Source organism: Oncorhynchus clarkii, chromosome 1, assembly GCF_045791955.1.
Source record: "Oncorhynchus clarkii lewisi isolate Uvic-CL-2024 chromosome 1, UVic_Ocla_1.0, whole genome shotgun sequence".
NCBI classification, from domain to species: domain Eukaryota; kingdom Metazoa; phylum Chordata; class Actinopteri; order Salmoniformes; family Salmonidae; genus Oncorhynchus; species Oncorhynchus clarkii.
Window position 1 is genome coordinate 23,424,535 of NC_092147.1, and position 17,136 is coordinate 23,441,670.

The following is a 17,136-nucleotide window of genomic DNA, read 5'->3' on the forward strand; positions in this document are numbered from 1 at the left end:
TACAATGGAATGGTTCAAAAATAAACATATCCAGGTGTTAGAATGGCCAAGTCAAAGTCCAGACCTGAATCCAATCGAGAATCTGTGGAAAGAACTGAAAAGTGCTGTTCACAAATGCTCTCCATCCAACCTCACTGAGCTCGAGCTGTTTTGCAAGGAGGAATGGGAAAACATTTCAGTCTCTCGATGTGCAAAACTGATAGAGACATACCCCAAGCGACTTACAGCTGTAATCGCAGCAAAAGGTGGCGCTACAAAGTATTAACTTAAGGGGGCTGAATAATTTTGCACGCCCAATTTTTCAGTTTTTGATTTGTTAAAAAAGTTTGAAATATCCAATAAATGTCGTTCCACTTCATGACTGTGTCCCACTTGTTGTTGATTCTTCACAAAAAAATACAGTTTTATATCTTTATGTTTGAAGCCTGAAATGTGGCAAAAGGTCGCAAAGTTCAAGGGGGCCGAATACTTTCGCAAGGCACTGTATGTATACGTATATACTTGTACTCTATATCATCTACTGCATCTTTATGTAATACATGTATCACTAGCCACTTTAAACTATGCCACTTTGTTTACATACTCATCTCATATGTACATACTGTACTCGATACCATCTACTGCATCTTGCCTATGCCGCTCTGTACCAGCACTCATTCATATATCTTTATACATATTCTTTATCCCTTTACACTTGTGTGTATAAGGTAGGAGTGTTGGAATTGTTAGTTAGATTACTCGTTGGTTATTACTGCAATGTTTACCAGTTGTTGGTTGGCTATTTAGATTGGTCATTATGGAGACACCCTTTTTCCATTAAACATATTCACGTGCTAAACCTGATATAACGGCGACAAAGCATTGGAAAACGACTTTAGGCGCACTAGAGCTCTTTCGATAAGTTCGCTCAGACGTGGTTTAAAGTAAACTGAATTATAATGTTGACTTTTATTATGGATAACAGTATTAAGCGAAGGGTTTTACTCATGTTCAATTTTGGGGTCTGGAGCGCTGCTCAATTTGAAATGGAAGTTATGGAACTCCTAGTACTTGTGTTATTGGAAAAAGTTGACAATGAAAATGACATTAAACGTGGAGAATGATAGGCTACATTTGCATCTGTTGGCCATCAAGTAGTTGATATGTCATTGTAGGCTACTGTAGCCTACCATTTGATACAATAAAAACAGTGTTGAAATGACGATATCACGACGATAAGCCCAAAGGGGGCGCTTACAGTAATCAACTGAAATTCCAAACTTTGAACGAGCATATCTCCTGTCCCGTTGGTGCTTGAATTGTTATCACTAATTGGCCCAAATGGGGGCACTGCATCATTCGTGGGGGACAACATGTTTACTGTTGACTTGTATTGGATTTTGGTTGTATTTGACAAATCGAGAGTTTGGGAGACTTCAAGGATCTAATAAAGTTAGTTATTGAAGTTCCTTGCCTCTTCCGCTCTGGAAGTTAATCGTCTAACTACCATAAATACAATACCAAAAGTTTTGCGCACTAACGCTTGGCGTTACGGTAGTCTTAGGGCGACGTTTTCAAGCACAACAGACGTACGTCTAGAACCCGCTGAAATTCAAAGTTTAAAGTAGGAAAGGCGTCGAATAAACAAAGTCGTTTGAATCTTCACTGCAATTTATGCCCAGTCGTGACTTGTTTGCCACACACTGACATTTCTGTTACGGTAAGAGGCTGTTATGTCCTACACATTTTAGCTAACGGTAAGTCGTTTCAGCCACATACGTTAGCTAACAGCAGTATGCAGCAGGCTCGTAGCTGAACCTGCTGCTGGGTAAATCAGATAGTTAGCTCATTTGCATAATCGATAGCTAGCTGGGCACTGCACTTCATTTGGTGTTTATTTTATAGGAGCATGGATAGGAAACATCGAAGTGGGTTGTCGACAGCTTTGAAGAGACATAGAGGCCCTCTGTCTGACACAGAGGACAATGTCCCCTCGTCAGGTGAGTGTGTTGTCAATGTGTAACTAACAAACACCTAACTAACAGTGCATACCCGTTATTATGAACTACCTTATCCTGTCTTAGAGGTCAATGATGTTCAGAAGAGGCGTCGCCTGAAGTTGTTGGGCGAGGAGAACGTCAGTCCTAACGAGAGTTCTTCATCAAGAGACCACCTCTGCTGTGCAGAGCTAGAGGTGAAGCCAGACACCCCTGCTCTCTGCTCTGTCCGCTCCAGAGTACAGCAACTAACCCAGAGACGTGAGGGTAAGATAAGACAAGCTGCTACTAATCTCTTTATTTATATTATCTATCCTGATTGCCTAGTCACTTTTACCCCTACCTACATGTACATATTATCTCAATTATCTCCTTGTAAACTCAGCAAAAATAATTGTAATTTCACTGTCAACTGTGTTTATTTTCAGCAAACTTAACATGTGTAAACATTTGTATGAACATAACAAGATTCAACAACTGAGACATAAACTGGACATGTGACTAACAGAAATGGAATAATGTGTCCCTGAACAAAGGGGGCCTCAAAAGTAACAGTCCGTATCTGGTGTGGCCACCAGCTGCATTAGGTACTGCAGTGCATCTCCTCATGGACTGCACCAGATTTGCTAGTTCTTGCTGTGAGATGTTACACCACTCTTCCTCCAAGGCACCTGCAAGTTCCTGGACATTTCTGGGGGGAATGGCCCTAGCCCTCACCCTCCGATCCAACATGTCCCAGACGTGCTCAATGGGATTGAGATCCAGGCTCTTCGCTGGCCATGGCAGAACACTGACTTTCCTGTCTTGCAGGAAGTCACGCACAGAACGAGCAGTATGGCTGGTGGCATTATCATGCTGGAGGGTCATGTCAGGATGAGCCTGCAGGAAGGGTACCACATGAGGGAGGAGGATGTCTACCTTGTAACGCACAGCGTTGAGATTGCCTCCAATGACAACAAGCTCAGTCCGATGATGCTGTGACACACCGCCCCAGACCATGACGGACCCTCCACCTCCAAATCGATCCCGCTCCAGAGTACAGACCTAGATGTAACTAATTCCTTTGACGATAAACGCGAACCCGACCCTCAACCCTGGTGAGACAAAATCGCGACTCGTCAGTGAAGAGCACTTTTTGCCAGTCCTGTCTGGTCCAGCGGCGGTGGATTTGTGCCCATAGGCGAAGTTGTTGCCGGTGATGTCTGAGGACCTGCCTTACAACAGGCCTACAAGCCCTCAGTTCTGCCTCTGTCAGCCTATTGCGGTCAGTCTGAGCACTGATGGAGGGATTGTGCGTTTCTGGTGTAACTCGGGCTGTTGTTGTTTCCATCCTGTACCTGTCCCGCAGGTGTGATGTTCGGATGTACCGATCCTGTGTAGGTGTTGTTACACGTGGTCTGCCACTGCGAGGACGATCAGCTGTCCATCCTGTCTCCCTGTAGCGCTGTCTTAGGCGTCACAGTACGAACATTGCAATTTATTGCCCTGGCCACATCTGCAGTCCTCATGCCTCCTTGCAGCGTGCCTAAGGCATGTTCGCGCAGATAAGCAGGGACCCTGGGCATTGATTCTTTGGTGTTTTTCAGAGTCTGTAGAAAGGCCTCTTCAGTGTCCTAAGTTTTCTTAACTGTGTCCTTAATTGCCTACCGCTTGTAAGCTGTTAGTGTCTTAACAACCGTTCCACAGGTGCATGTTCATTAATTGTTTATGGTTCATTGAACAAGCATGGCAAACCGTGTTCAAACCCTTTACAATGAAGATCTGTGAAGTCATTTGGATTTTTATGAATTATCTTTTGAAAGACAGGGTCCTGAAAAAGGGATTTTTATATAGCCCAATAATGGATTAAAGGAGCCTTACTCCTTATAGCTCATGGACCTTACATGTTCTGTTTAAAGGTGAACTGGCTCTGGCAGCCCAAATGGCCAAACAATCCATCTAAACGTGAATCAATTCTCAAATGTGGTATGGTTCTGAAAACATAAATCCCTCTATTTTAATATCACTTCAAAATTTCACAAATGCAAAGTGCATAGTTACTGTACAGTGTTTTAATAGTTGCAGTATTTTTCAGTGACAGCATGTTTGTGTCGTCCGACTTCCAGATTTACACACAGGTTTTCGGAGATGCACATAGCTAATTTGCACAGGTAGTCCACTCTGATTTCCTGTAAACAAGCACTGTAACATGAAAAATATGGCTGTGTGGGAAACCTGATCCTATAAAGGTGTATCAATTTAACCTTTTGTTCTTTGAAGATTATTTATTGCGATATGAAAGAAAAGGTCCTTGTGCTTCAAAAACCATACCGCCAGCAATCCATGTTAATGTTCAGACCAAGCGTTGGGAGTCTTATAAAACCTCCCTGTACAGAAAAGGCCTTCTTCCAATGACTTATGTAATGGAACTGCGAGTCATCATGATACTAGGGCTATCCTTGTATTATAGCCTCTTTATTGATATTCATTGTTACTATTTTCTATTTTTATTTAGAACATTTTTTTTTACTTTTTAACTCTGCCTTGTTGGGAAAGGGCTCGCTAAGTAAGCATTTCACGGTAAAGTCTACACCTGTTGTATTTGGAGCATGTGACCAAGTTTGATTTGATAACTCTCCCTCCTAAAATAACCTACTTGCAATACTTAGATCTGTAGTCATTGAGAAACAGTGACCAATGGTGGTTGTTTTGTTTGTAGGAGGCCCTCTACTGGCTCCGAGACCATCCATTATAATCCAGGAAGGGTTCAAAGAGCACATTCTTATTGATGAGTAATCTTACACATTCACCCTTAATTTTTCTTTGGCAAGTGAGTGTTGCACACTGTGTAATGTAAAGAATGCATCATTATCAGTCATTGAATGTGAGGGAGAACACTTGTCTGCTCTGAGGTTGTTGTATGATAGGAGCATCTTGTCTGTTTTTCAGGTGAGGCAGAATTCAGCTCACGGGTGGAGCGGTTTAACGCCTGTCCGGCCAGCCCTCTGCCAGGAAACTGGTGCCCCCGTACCCTCTCCAATGCGGTTACCAACTTACAACTTAAACTTGAGGACAGTGAAACACCCAGCTCCAAGCAAGTCTCCTGCATACGCCAGGTCTGTGCCACACACACACACACACCAGGCAGTGAAGTAAGCTTTTCAATGTGGTTTGTGTGCTCACCAACTCTCTTGAGAACAGCAGGAGCTTATCTAGAGATTGTTGAAATGTTGATATTACACAATTGTTAAGATTCCTGGGAAGTGTCTGTCTAAAGGCTTCTATTTGTCTGACCAATCAGGAAAGGGAGGAGGAGCTGCGACTCTTAAGGGCCCAGCCAATCGCAAAGAATGTCTTTCTAAATCAAAGATTCTCTGATTCCTCACTGACTGAGGTAAGTTTGGTGTTACCCTCCCCTTGTGTCTGGTAATGGCATATTGTTCTTAAGGGTTATGTTTGTGGCTCTTTGGTTGAGCTCAAGTACTCGGTTCCTGATAGAACAATGGTATTTGTTGTGAGATCATTAGAGGGCGACCCCACCCGTCTCCTCATCCTCCCCTCGGATGATGGTTGGCTATAGCAGGAGACTGCAGTGGCCACCGTTCCAACCATGGAATGTGAGTTTACATATATGGACATTAGACTCGGTGTAAATGGTTCTGTGGAGAAACCGGGGTGTCTCAATGTCACAGGTGTCACTGACAATCATTGTCCTCTTCAAAGTCATGTGAATGGTAATCGGGTTTAAGGATTCACCTGGTCCTTCACATAGTGGCACAGTACCTTTTGTAATATGTGTATTACAAAAGGCTTCATAGATGTGTGCATGAGAGGAACAAAGGTGCTTGCTTGTATTTTGGCCTGAGCTATAAAAATAAAAATAAATGTTTTGTCCAGCAGGCAGACCTCAATGTGACTGGTGATGAGCCTCTCTGGGTGAAGGACGGCAGCTTTACCGAGACTTCTGTCACTGCTAAGATCCATGGAGTGGAGCCTCCAATCCAATACATTGGTAAGACACTGCAAGAGGAGAAGTCACTATTACAGATGAAGAGCTTGGAGGTAGACACTTTAACGGTATATATTGAGAAAAATCGAACTGTTCCTGTTAGTCAGAGTTTTGTGCAAATGTCAGTGTAGAATAGAGGTGTGAGATGAGAGCCTCAGTTTACAACATGGATGTCCCACCACAAGAGGTTGAGGAGACGCATGACAGAGGGGGCAGAGTGCACTCTGGACGTTTGTTAGGGAAATGCTCTGCCAGATAAACTACATGAGGCTGCAGAGGGTCCTGTAGTGAAAGAGCAGGACAAGGCAGAGTCTTCTGCTAGTAACAAGCAGGAGGAAAGAGGTTCTGTCCTTAGTGAGAAGCAGAGGGGTGTGAAGTTCTATATAGGTGAACAGTTGGATGACGAGTCCCATTCCCTTTTAGATGATAAGCAAGTGACAATGGAGTCGGGAGGAGGTAGGGTCCACGATAGAGGAAGAGAAGGGGAATATGAGGTCCCCACTAGAGGAGGAGAAGAAGGAAATTAGGTGTTCTGTAGTTGAAGAGATGGGGTACTTTGTAGGTGAGGAGCAGATGGAAGTGGGGTCCCCACTAGAGAAGGTTGGGTTCCCATTATGTCAGGAGCAAGAGGAGATGAAATCTTCAGGAGTTGAAGAACAAGGGAAGCCAGAAAATCTTGTAGATTAGGTCCAGGGTGTGGCATCTGCTGAAGGTGAAGACCAGGGGAGGGGGGTTCTGTTTTGGGTCATAAGCAAGGGTTGACCACAAACTCATCAGACAGGGAACAGGAAGACTCTGAGCTGCATTCAGATCAGGAACAGACTTGTGAACTGCAGTCAGAGGCAAAAGAGCTAAAGAAAGTCACCTTTACCCTGGAGCCAGAATTGATCAATGACTAGGCCCTGTGTGAGCTGGACTCCTCATCCAGCTGGAGAAGAGAGAGTATGTCAGGTGAGACAAATGTGGTTTAGGGCTGTTGACACAAGTTGGTGAGGTGATAAATGAACAATTTGGGTTTCTTACAGTGATTTTAGAAAGTATTCATACCCCTTGACTTATTCCACATTGTTATTACAGCCTGAATTCAAAATGGATTAAATATATTTTTTTCCCCTCGAGCCCATCTACACACACACTACTCCATAATGACAAAGTGAAAATATGTTTAGTCATTTTTGCACATTATTGAAAATTAAATACAGAAATATATTTACATAAGTATTCACACCCCTGACTCAATACTTTATAGAAGCACATTTGGCAGCGATTACAGCTGTGAGTGTTTCTGGGAAAGTCTCTAAGAGCTTTCCACACCTGGATTGTGTAACATTATTGTATTCAAAATTCTTCATGCTCTGTCAAATTGGTTCTTAATCATTGTTAAACAATCATTTTCAGGTCTTGCCATACATTTTAAAACAGATTTAAGTCCAAACTAACTCAGCCACTCAGGAACATTCATTGTCTTAGTAGTAAGCAACTCCAGTGTAGATTTGTGTTTTAGGTTATTGTCCTGCTGAAAGCTGAATTAATCTCCCAGTGTCTGTTGGAAAGCAGACTGGACCTGGTTTTCATCTATGATTTTGCCATTCGATTCCGTTTCTTTTTTTATCCTGAAAAACTCCCCAGTCCAAACCGATTACAAGCATACCAATAACATGATGCACCGTGTGTGTGTGGTACTCCGTAATGGCTTGTATTGAATTTGCCTCAAACAAAACACGTTGTATTCAGGACAAAGTTAATTGCTTTGCCACATTTTGTGCACTATTACTTTAGTGCCTTGTTGCAAACAGGGTGCATGTTTTGGAATATTTGTATTCTGTACATGCTTCCTTTTCACTATCAATTAGGTTAGCATTGTGGAGTAACTACAATGTTGTTGATTCATCGTCAGTTTTCTCCTATCACAGCCATTAAACTCTAACTGTTTTAGTCACCATTGGTCTCAAGGTGAAATCTGAGCAGTTTCCTTCCTCTCCAGCAACTGAGTTAGGAAGGACGCCTGTGTGTATTGATACACCATCCAAAGTGTAATTAGTAACTTCACCATGCTCAAAGGGATATTCAATGTTTGCTTTTAAAAAATTTACCCATCTACCAATAGATGCTCTTTGCGAGGCATTGGAAAACCTCCCAGGTCTTTGGTTGAATCTGTGATTGAAATTAATTTCTTGACTGAGGGACCTTACAATTATCTGTATGTGTGGGGTACAGAGATGAGGTAGTCATTCAAATATGTTAAACACTATCGCAAACTTGTTAAGCACATTTTTAGGCTGGCCATAAAATGGGTTGAATGCCTATTGACTCAAGACATTTGAGCTTTAAATTGGTTAATAATTTGTAATCATGTTAAAATCAAAATTCCACTTTGAGATTAAGGGGTATTGTGAGTAGGCCAGTGACGCACAGTCTAAATTGAATCCATTTTAAATTCAGTCTGCCTGTAACAACAAAATGTGGAAAAAGTCTAGGGGTGTGAATACTGTCTGAAGGCACTGTACATGCAGTCGCTCTGGGTTATAAAGATACTGGTCATATTTTACTGTCTGCAGTGCACTCCATTCTAAACAATCGGTTCAATGGGTCACTGCCACCACCTCACACCCCTATCATTTTTTTTTACACTGAACAACCAAATGATGAGCCATTTGAAATATTTGTTACAAGTTGGAAAACCAGGTCCCAGACATACTACAGCAATAGTTTGTTTGAATGTTAACTTACTGCATATGGGGATATATCCACAGAGGCTGAGCTGAGCTCTCAAGATGAAACCAACACTGCTGAGATGATTGACCTGATGTTTAAGGACATGCTGGAGGCTTCTGTGCAGGGAAGGGAGAAAGAGGGCACTGAGGATTACGACAGTGGCATAGCCACAGTGATGCGCAGGAAGGAGAAAACAGAGTTGGACAAGGAGAAAGCTGAGGAGGGTGAAGACCTGGAAGAGATCAGGGAACTGGACTCCAGTGTAGATGAGCTGCTGACCCTCCCACCCAGCTGCATCCTCTCTCCTCTCAGCAGGTCTGTGGAAGCTGTGGTCACTCCAATGGTAAGGCTCTGCAGACAGACAAAGGGTACCAGGGTCACCTTGTTCAATGTGATTCTGAAAGTGTTGCCCTGCAGTTTTAAAGCTTAGAGTGTTTACACTTCCAAATTGACATCTAAGTGTTTTAATATCCCTGCAGAGACTTGCAGCTAGTCAGCCAGCCACCCCACCATCCCTACCTCTGACTCCTGAAGAGCTGACCACTCCCCCTGCCGACAGTGCCCCTCTCTACAGGTGAGCCATCATGTGCTCTACACCAGGGTTTCCCAAACTCTGTCCTGCCCCCAGGGTGCACATTTTGGCTTTTGCCTTAGCACTACACAGCTGATTCAAATAATCAAAGCTTGATGGTGAGTCTGTTATTAGGGTGTAAAAAAACACAACTGTGGGAGGGGGGATCAGCTAACATGAGTGAAATTGGAAAAAATAAATTACTATGAAAATCTTTCAAAAGATATGATTGGCAGTCACCCGAGTAGAACAGTGGTCTAAGTCACTACAGATTTGGGTTCAGTCACGGGCTGTGTTGCAGCCGGCTGTGACAGGGAGACCCATGAGGTAGTGCACAATTGGCCCGGCGTTGTCCGGGTTAGGGGAGGGTTTGGCCGGTTGGAAAGTCCTTGTGTCTAGCGACTCCTGTGGTAAGCCGGGCGCATGCACGCTGACATGGTCGCCAGTTGGACAGTGTTTCCTCCAACGCATTGGTGCAGCTGGCTTCCGGGTTAAGTTAGCAGTGTGTCAAGAAGCAGTGCGGCTTGGCGGGGTCGTGTTTCGGAGGACGCGCGGGTCTCGACCTTCGCCTCTCCTGAGTCCATACGGGAATTGCAGTGATGTGACAAGACTGTAACTACCAATTGACTATCAAGAAATGTAGGTAAAAAGTACAGCAAAAAAATTATTGGCTTGTGATTTCTACCTGTGACTGATGACTCCAATGTGTTTTGTCATTGATTGATTAACAGCATCGATGCTTACCGTACCCAGAGGCAGAGCACCAAGCCAGCTATTCAGAGTGTAACCCCAGGGTTGCAGAGGCGTGCCGCTGAGAGGTCCCACCCCCAACAAACTGTCAACACCAAGGACAGGATCATGGTCTGTAGTACAACTTGGAGCGGTTGAGTCTAGTGTGACTACCACTGTAGCATTTCATCCAAAACGTTCCTTTATGTGAAGGCATTGACAAATGTACCACATGGATAACATAACTATGCCTCTGACACTGTAAATAAATATTATTTAAATGATTATGGCTGGGTGGAGTGAATATCCTGTCCTGCTGTGATTGGTCAGGTTCTGAATGAGGAGGCTGCCAAGCTACAGACGGTCATCAATCAGACGTTGCAGGCCCTGAGCTGCTGCACTGACGAGGACCACGGCAGAGGTTCCCTGGAGGAGGCCGAGGCTGAGAAACTACTGCTCGTCTCCTGTGAGTCGCCGCTGGGCATATCCACCTTCTAGCGCCATGATTCCAGTTTTTCCATCTGCTCAGTTAGTTTCTACACAAACTCATCTCTATCTCTGTCCTATGGTTATTCCTCTCCTTTCCCTCCCAAATCCTTCTATTCTGGAGTGAATGATGAACCTCTTGATTAGTCTCCATTGTATTGTCATCGGACTGTCCCCTCTCTCTCTCTGTGTCAGGTGAGAAGCGGGCGGCCCTGCTGGCTGAGGTGACCAGGCTGAGGGAGAGGGGGGTCTCAGGGTCCCTGTAGGGGCACTGTCAGCATCAACAGTGTCCAGCTCCCTCTCAAGGTGGAGTTTGTCTGCTCAGCCCGCACACAAACAGGTACCTACCATCCGATAGGCTATGCATGTTGTCACCTTTATAATGTAAAGTTTATTTTGAATCTGCCAGCTGCAGAGGTTAGTTGTTTGCCTCTTCATTTAGGTTAAATGCGCAAAACAGTATAGTCCAATTCATGGTCAGCTCAAGACACCATACCAGATTATTAATGAACAAGTCTCCTGAATATTTCTCTCCTCCCTAAAGGTCGCCCAACTCACTATTTCTTTGTCCTGATTCGCTATGGACCCTGCAACATTGTTGCGACCCCATTGGCCACTGCAGCGGATGCCCAGAATGGAGACACCATCTCCTTCCCCACCTCCATCACCCTGTGAGTCCCGCCACTGGTTCCACATATGGAGTATGTGGAGTAAAGGTGACAACTCGATTGTCGGTCTATACAGTAGGGGGATGTTTGTTCGCCGTGTGCGTGTTATAGAGACCACTCGCCGGTGGACGACTGACGGCCATCATTTTGGCCGTATTTCTACATGTAGAATCAGTTTGCAAATTACGGCCGGCTCTGTTCAGAGGTGCCAAGTACTCTCGGCCGGCAATCCTACTGGTCTGTCCGTGCCTTGAAGGAGATTCTTATGTAATGTCTACTGTATTACTGCTGAAATGGCTTTCACCCCTCGTCTGTCCAAGTCTTTCTGATTCTGTACTGTGTCCCTTCAGGCAGGACATTCACTCCAACTTTGAGATTGATGTTGAGGTCTACAGCCTGGTGAGATGGAACGTATTACTAAATGAGTCACTTAAAACGGGTGTATTAGTAAATCTTTACAATTAGACAGACGGTCAATGTTGAGAAAGGTGTTAATAGGTTGTATGTATTATTTCCAAACTGTCTTCTATTACTCAGTCCCACACCTCAGGCAACACCTGTAATGTGGATCTCTGCAGCTCTTCCAGGTCAAGGGTGAGTGAGCTAATCTTCTGATTTAAGAAATGCTGTCCAATGTTCTATAGATTACAATGAATTATACATGCAAGTGTTCTGCACAAAGCTAATTTCTGATCTTACTACTTGTTCTTCTTTAAGATCACCCCAAGGAAGCTTCTAAGCACCATAAAGGTGATCAGCTTTCTTATCTGCCTAGTACTTGAAATGTCCCACTCACTGTGTATGTATCTGCATGACCCTTTTCAATGAAATGCTGTATATGTTAGGACACTGTATAGATCTGGGATGTCAGAGAATACATATTTGATCGGTAAGAGTGCAGAAAGGCACACATGCATTTAATTTGGAATAGATGCATAGACACCAACCCTTTTACCTTACTTGTTACACATTTCTCATCTGAAAACTTTTTCTTGTTGCTTTTCAACAGAGATCCAACCAGCGTGTGACATGTAAGTATTATTGTCCCGGTTGCATATAATCTGAAGATAACATTCATCCTGAGTGGTGTCAGTTTTTGATTTAGATCAAATCAACCGCCCACAGCTTCTACCATGCCAGCCCTGAACACCTGCCGCACCAGCCACTTCTCTCTGGTTGGTTCTCACAAGATCTCCCTGGCCTCCCTGGGCCATAGCAAGTTCCCCCTGGACAAGGTAGACTCATCTCACCTGGCTGCACGTCACAGTCACCTGCTGCAGTGCTCCAGCCTGGATAATTGTGTATCAGATATTTTTACTGCAGTATGGGAAGATGTGGCGATTGATGTTTTTGTCACTGCATTCGTGGATTTATCTAGTCCTTTTTGATTTTGAACCACCTGATTGCTAGCTTGTTTCACTCACGGTCACTTGAGGATGTGGGTTACCGTTTGATTGAATCTCTCATGTCACATTTCAGATTTTTCCACCCGTTGTAATTCTGTCAGTTGCGATATACAGATTGGAATGGTTGTCATTTCCTCACATGACTTTAGTTTGTTTTTGGTTTAAAGTTTTCCCGTGTCTGGGTGGGGATCACTAGTGATGTAACCTTTACCACCCCCTGTGCTGTGTCTCTACTTGTGCACAGATACAGTTTGAAGGCAAAATCAGGAGACTCCTGGGAGATGAGTTTCAGGAAAAGGTTTTGCTCTCACTTTTTCTCTTTTCTCTTTGCTTCTCCATTTGACTCTTTTCATGCATCTGAATGTGTGGCCAGCAACACTGGTATCAACAACCAATAATTAGTCTTAGCTACACTGGCTTGAATATCAGTGATGGTGTACTCTATAGGTAGATGAAAATGTGTGTAGAAATAAATGTATGTTCCTATGACTTAGAGCAAAATACAATCATTGCATATTGCTTTCCACTGCATGTTTTGTTTACCTCTTTAGCTAGATGAACTATTACAAGCAGCACAACCCTGGCATCCATGTCCTGCTAGTTCCCCCTCTCTGCACAGGTGCCCTTCCTATCTCCACTAGAGGGAAACATCTACCTGCGACTAGACAGCGAGAGCCACTCTAACGTCCAACACCAGGGCTTCCTTGTGAGTTACTGTTTTGTTTAAACCCAAATCATTGTGAATATTATCCTGCTTCTGTCCTCTATACTTTCTTTACGGTATTTCATCTTCCACCCACCTCTTCTTTCTCCCTTCTCCTTCCATTCAGACACTGTTTGAGGTGGTGAATGGATTTGGAGCTTGGCATCGACGCTTCTTTGTCCTGGAGGGAAACCACATGTCCTATTGGAACCACCCCAATGACCAGGGCAGCAAGGTGGGCATTGAAGTGACAGATGACTATAGACTGGAGCTCTTGGTTTTATTTCTCGTAGACCAAGTTACACCCTGACTTGATATTTCTTATGGTCATTGAACTCTTAAAAACATTCTGTTATTCCCTCTACTGTACTGTCTGTCGTGCTTGCAGGTAGCAGAAGGCAGTATCTCTTTGTTTAGTTCCTCTAGTCAAAGTGTGAAGCCAGTGAAGAGGGACTCCTGTGCTCGCCCCTATACTTTTGAACTGGTCAGTGGCATCCAGACTACACAACAGAATGACCAGCTCGCTATGGCCAAGTAAGATTATATTTCATAGTTGTTACTTTACAGTTCATGCTAGACAACTACTCACATGATACAAGCAAATTACCATTCCTTGACAACAAGTGGTCATGGATGTTTTCAATATTAATGTTTTGTGAATGACGGATCCTGTTAAAGTAAGCATATCTGTGTATGTCATAGACGGGGGTGTATCTTCATAGATCTAGCATGACATTTCAGTATTCCCATTAAGTGTTGAATCCAATCTCTGTTCCATGATCTCTGTTCTTCAGGTGCTGGTTCTCAGCAGATACGCGGGAGGATGGAGAGGACTGGATGGAGAAGCTGAACCAGGTTCTCCTGGACCTCCATGCCTGGACTCACCGAGCCCTGAACCATGCTGGAGCACAGCCCAACACTCAGGCCAGCAGTGGGAACATAAGGGAGAGCAGTCTGTAACACACTATTATATAATGCTATGCTATATCTTTATATATATCTATCCCTCTCTCTCTCTCTTTATATATATCTATGGATTCTTATGATTGAGATGTTATTTTATACGTGGTGATATTTTTGCCTTGTAACTTTGAATAGCTCTTTAAAATAGAGCTCCATCTTGTGGCCTATTAGCATTATATACTATTTAACTGAGCTTGAAGTGGACAATTTAACTACATCCATATAATCTAGAAACACCACTGAATAAGTATCAAAGCTAGTGCAGAAGAGCCCTAACACTAAATGGATGATTAGTCCAATAGTGTAGTTATAATTCTGATAAGCCAAACAATACAAAGCATGACATGTCTACTGGACAACATTATTTCAGTACTACAGCATTGCTGTAATACCCTATAAAGTGTGGAAATATGTCTCTCAGAAATATAGTCTACCTCTAAAATATATAAATACCTAATCCAAAAATTTAATTTTATTAATTTAGTGATTTAAGTAGAATTGCAATGCAAGTTGAGTTATAGTATTGTACTTGACAACCTGCTACGAGGTTGGAAATACTGACCATTAATGAGTTCCTTCATTCAAAATCTAGTGCTGTGTTGTGTATAACCCAACAGGGGCCAGACCACAAAAATGGCAGCTACCCAGGCAAGGCAATTGAGAGTATAGAATGATGTACGTCCGAAGGAGATGTTCGTCTGATGATAAATCCTAGTAGGACCCTAAAGGGACATGATGAATGTAGCTGCTGTCTGTAGACTCTGATGTTAACCTATCCCCCCCCCTTGATGTATTTGCTGTCAATCTGTCATTCTCTTTTTGTATGTGGATGTTATCAGCTACCTGTCAACATTCTTATATGCAGTTGATTTGATGAAGGTACTACAAGTAAATAATAAAAATTTCTCTAATAGTGTACATTATCTGATGCATTTGTTTTATGTCCCTCCTTCTTCTTTACCCTGTACATTTTTATATGGAGAATATGAACATTGAGTTCAAAGCCCCATGGGCTCAAATGTAGCATTTATTGTAAGCAAAGTCTTTAAAGCTGACACACACAATGCAGTGTGACCTTAATGACTAATATTTCTATATTTTTAAATAGTGATGGCAATATTACAATATGATGCAGCAGTTATTTCAGGAAATGGCTTCCTGAAATCCCTCAAGCAGCTGATTGGTCGACTCCAGGGCTAATTGGAGAGCTGACCCCGCCCCCTCGTCAAGACAGCTGTCTCCAGTTACACATTCATTCTGAAGCTATATAAAAGCCAGTGTTCTGTTCAGGAGAGAGAGATTTGCTGGGAGGTCATTGCAGAGAGATTTTGCTAGAGGTTGATTTTGCTGGGGTTCATTGCTGGGAAGTCATTGCAGAGCGATTGATTGTGATAGAGAGATTTTGCTGGGAGTTCATTGCTGGGAAGTTGGTATGTTTTGTGAGTTTGTTGCTCAGGTAGAGCTTAGTTGATGTCCTTTGTTTGCTTAGTTTGTTTGTGAAATTGTTTAATATTCTGTTTCATTTGTTCCCAGGGGGGAAGGGGAAGGCACCTTGGGAGTGCTTAGGCAAGAGGCCCGCGGGCATACATATACCCGTAGTATATTCATTGTCTATGCACAATAGGTAAGACCTGAGCGGACCACCCCCTGTATTTTGGTTAGGGCACCAGGTGGTGCTAAATTAGGTAAGTAGTGGGTAGGCAGGTAAGATAGGAGAGGGGGGGCTTTGAGATTTACTTTCTTTGCTTTGGTTCCGTCCAGCCCCTTTTCCCCATATTACCGTGTAAAGGAATAAAGTCCTTGTAAACGGTACCACATTCTGCCTGTTGTCATCCTTACTCGCACCTACAGTCCATACCTTTTTCACTTCACGGAGAGTTTAGTTGTAGCAGGGTGTTGCGTTCCCTCTTCATTGAGGCGTGCGTAACACTATTATAAACTGGTTACCAACGTAATTAGAGCAGTAAAAATATGTTTTCGTCATACCCGTGGTATACAGTCTGATATACCATGGCAGTCAGCCATTCGGTATTCAGAGCTCGAACCACACAGTTTACATAAACTGATTTGACACCTGGTGATGTCACCAGGCAGGCAAAGAACCCGTCCCACCAAAACAGCCTGAAATTTTGTCTTTTCAAACAGCCTTATACTAAAAGGGCATTAAAATAATTTTCACAATTTCACAGTATTATTCCAACCTCCTAGTGTGGAAATGTGTATATTAAACAGGATAATTACATGTATGTCCGCACTGGGCCTTTAAGTGAATGGGGTTGAAGTGGAGCAGGAACTCAGCCCAGGTCAGGAATGCCAGACAGGAAGTACTCCCTGTGTTTGGTTTACTACTACAGAAATAGACTTCCTGTTCCCTTGAGCCCCTCTGGGTGGAGGTGGGGCTGTTCTCAGCTCAAGGTGATGACAGTGGAGGAGTGGCACAGGGGTACACATCTGTACAGACCACGCATCAAAGTCTTGTGTTCAGCCAGCAAACTGGGGTCCTAAATGGCACCTTGTTCTAAAATGTAGTGTACTATGTGGGACCTGGTCAAAAGTAGTGCACTTTGTAGGCAATATGATGCCATTTGGTATGCATACTGGGCCTATAGCTAGCATAACATTGACATGAGTGGTGAGATGCCCAGTGCACACAAGGCCAATGTTGTGGGGCAAGTAATGATAGACATCCAGTGACTTTAGTGATCCGGGTGGTCAGTAAGAACAATGGGGCACTGGCCTTGAAAGTACAACAGTCCCACCCTGAGAGGAGACAATATAACATCCTCTCCCCAATCTGTTGCTGTCATATTTGGGAAGTTTCTCTTAGTATTTTCTTTTGTTAGATACCTGGCCTGAACCCATTATGGTACTTGGCATATGAACCACTAAAGACATGGTACAGGAGGCTTTACATCAAATAAACTCTAATTG

At 43.4% G+C, this 17,136-nt stretch overlaps 1 pseudogene; it reads left to right on the plus strand.

Annotated features, from left to right (window-relative positions):
• Window positions 1-1,531: 1,531 nt before the first annotated feature.
• On the plus strand, window positions 1,532-16,081 carry LOC139365113 (anillin-like; annotated as a pseudogene).
• The last annotated feature ends 1,055 nt before the right edge of the window (window positions 16,082-17,136 follow it).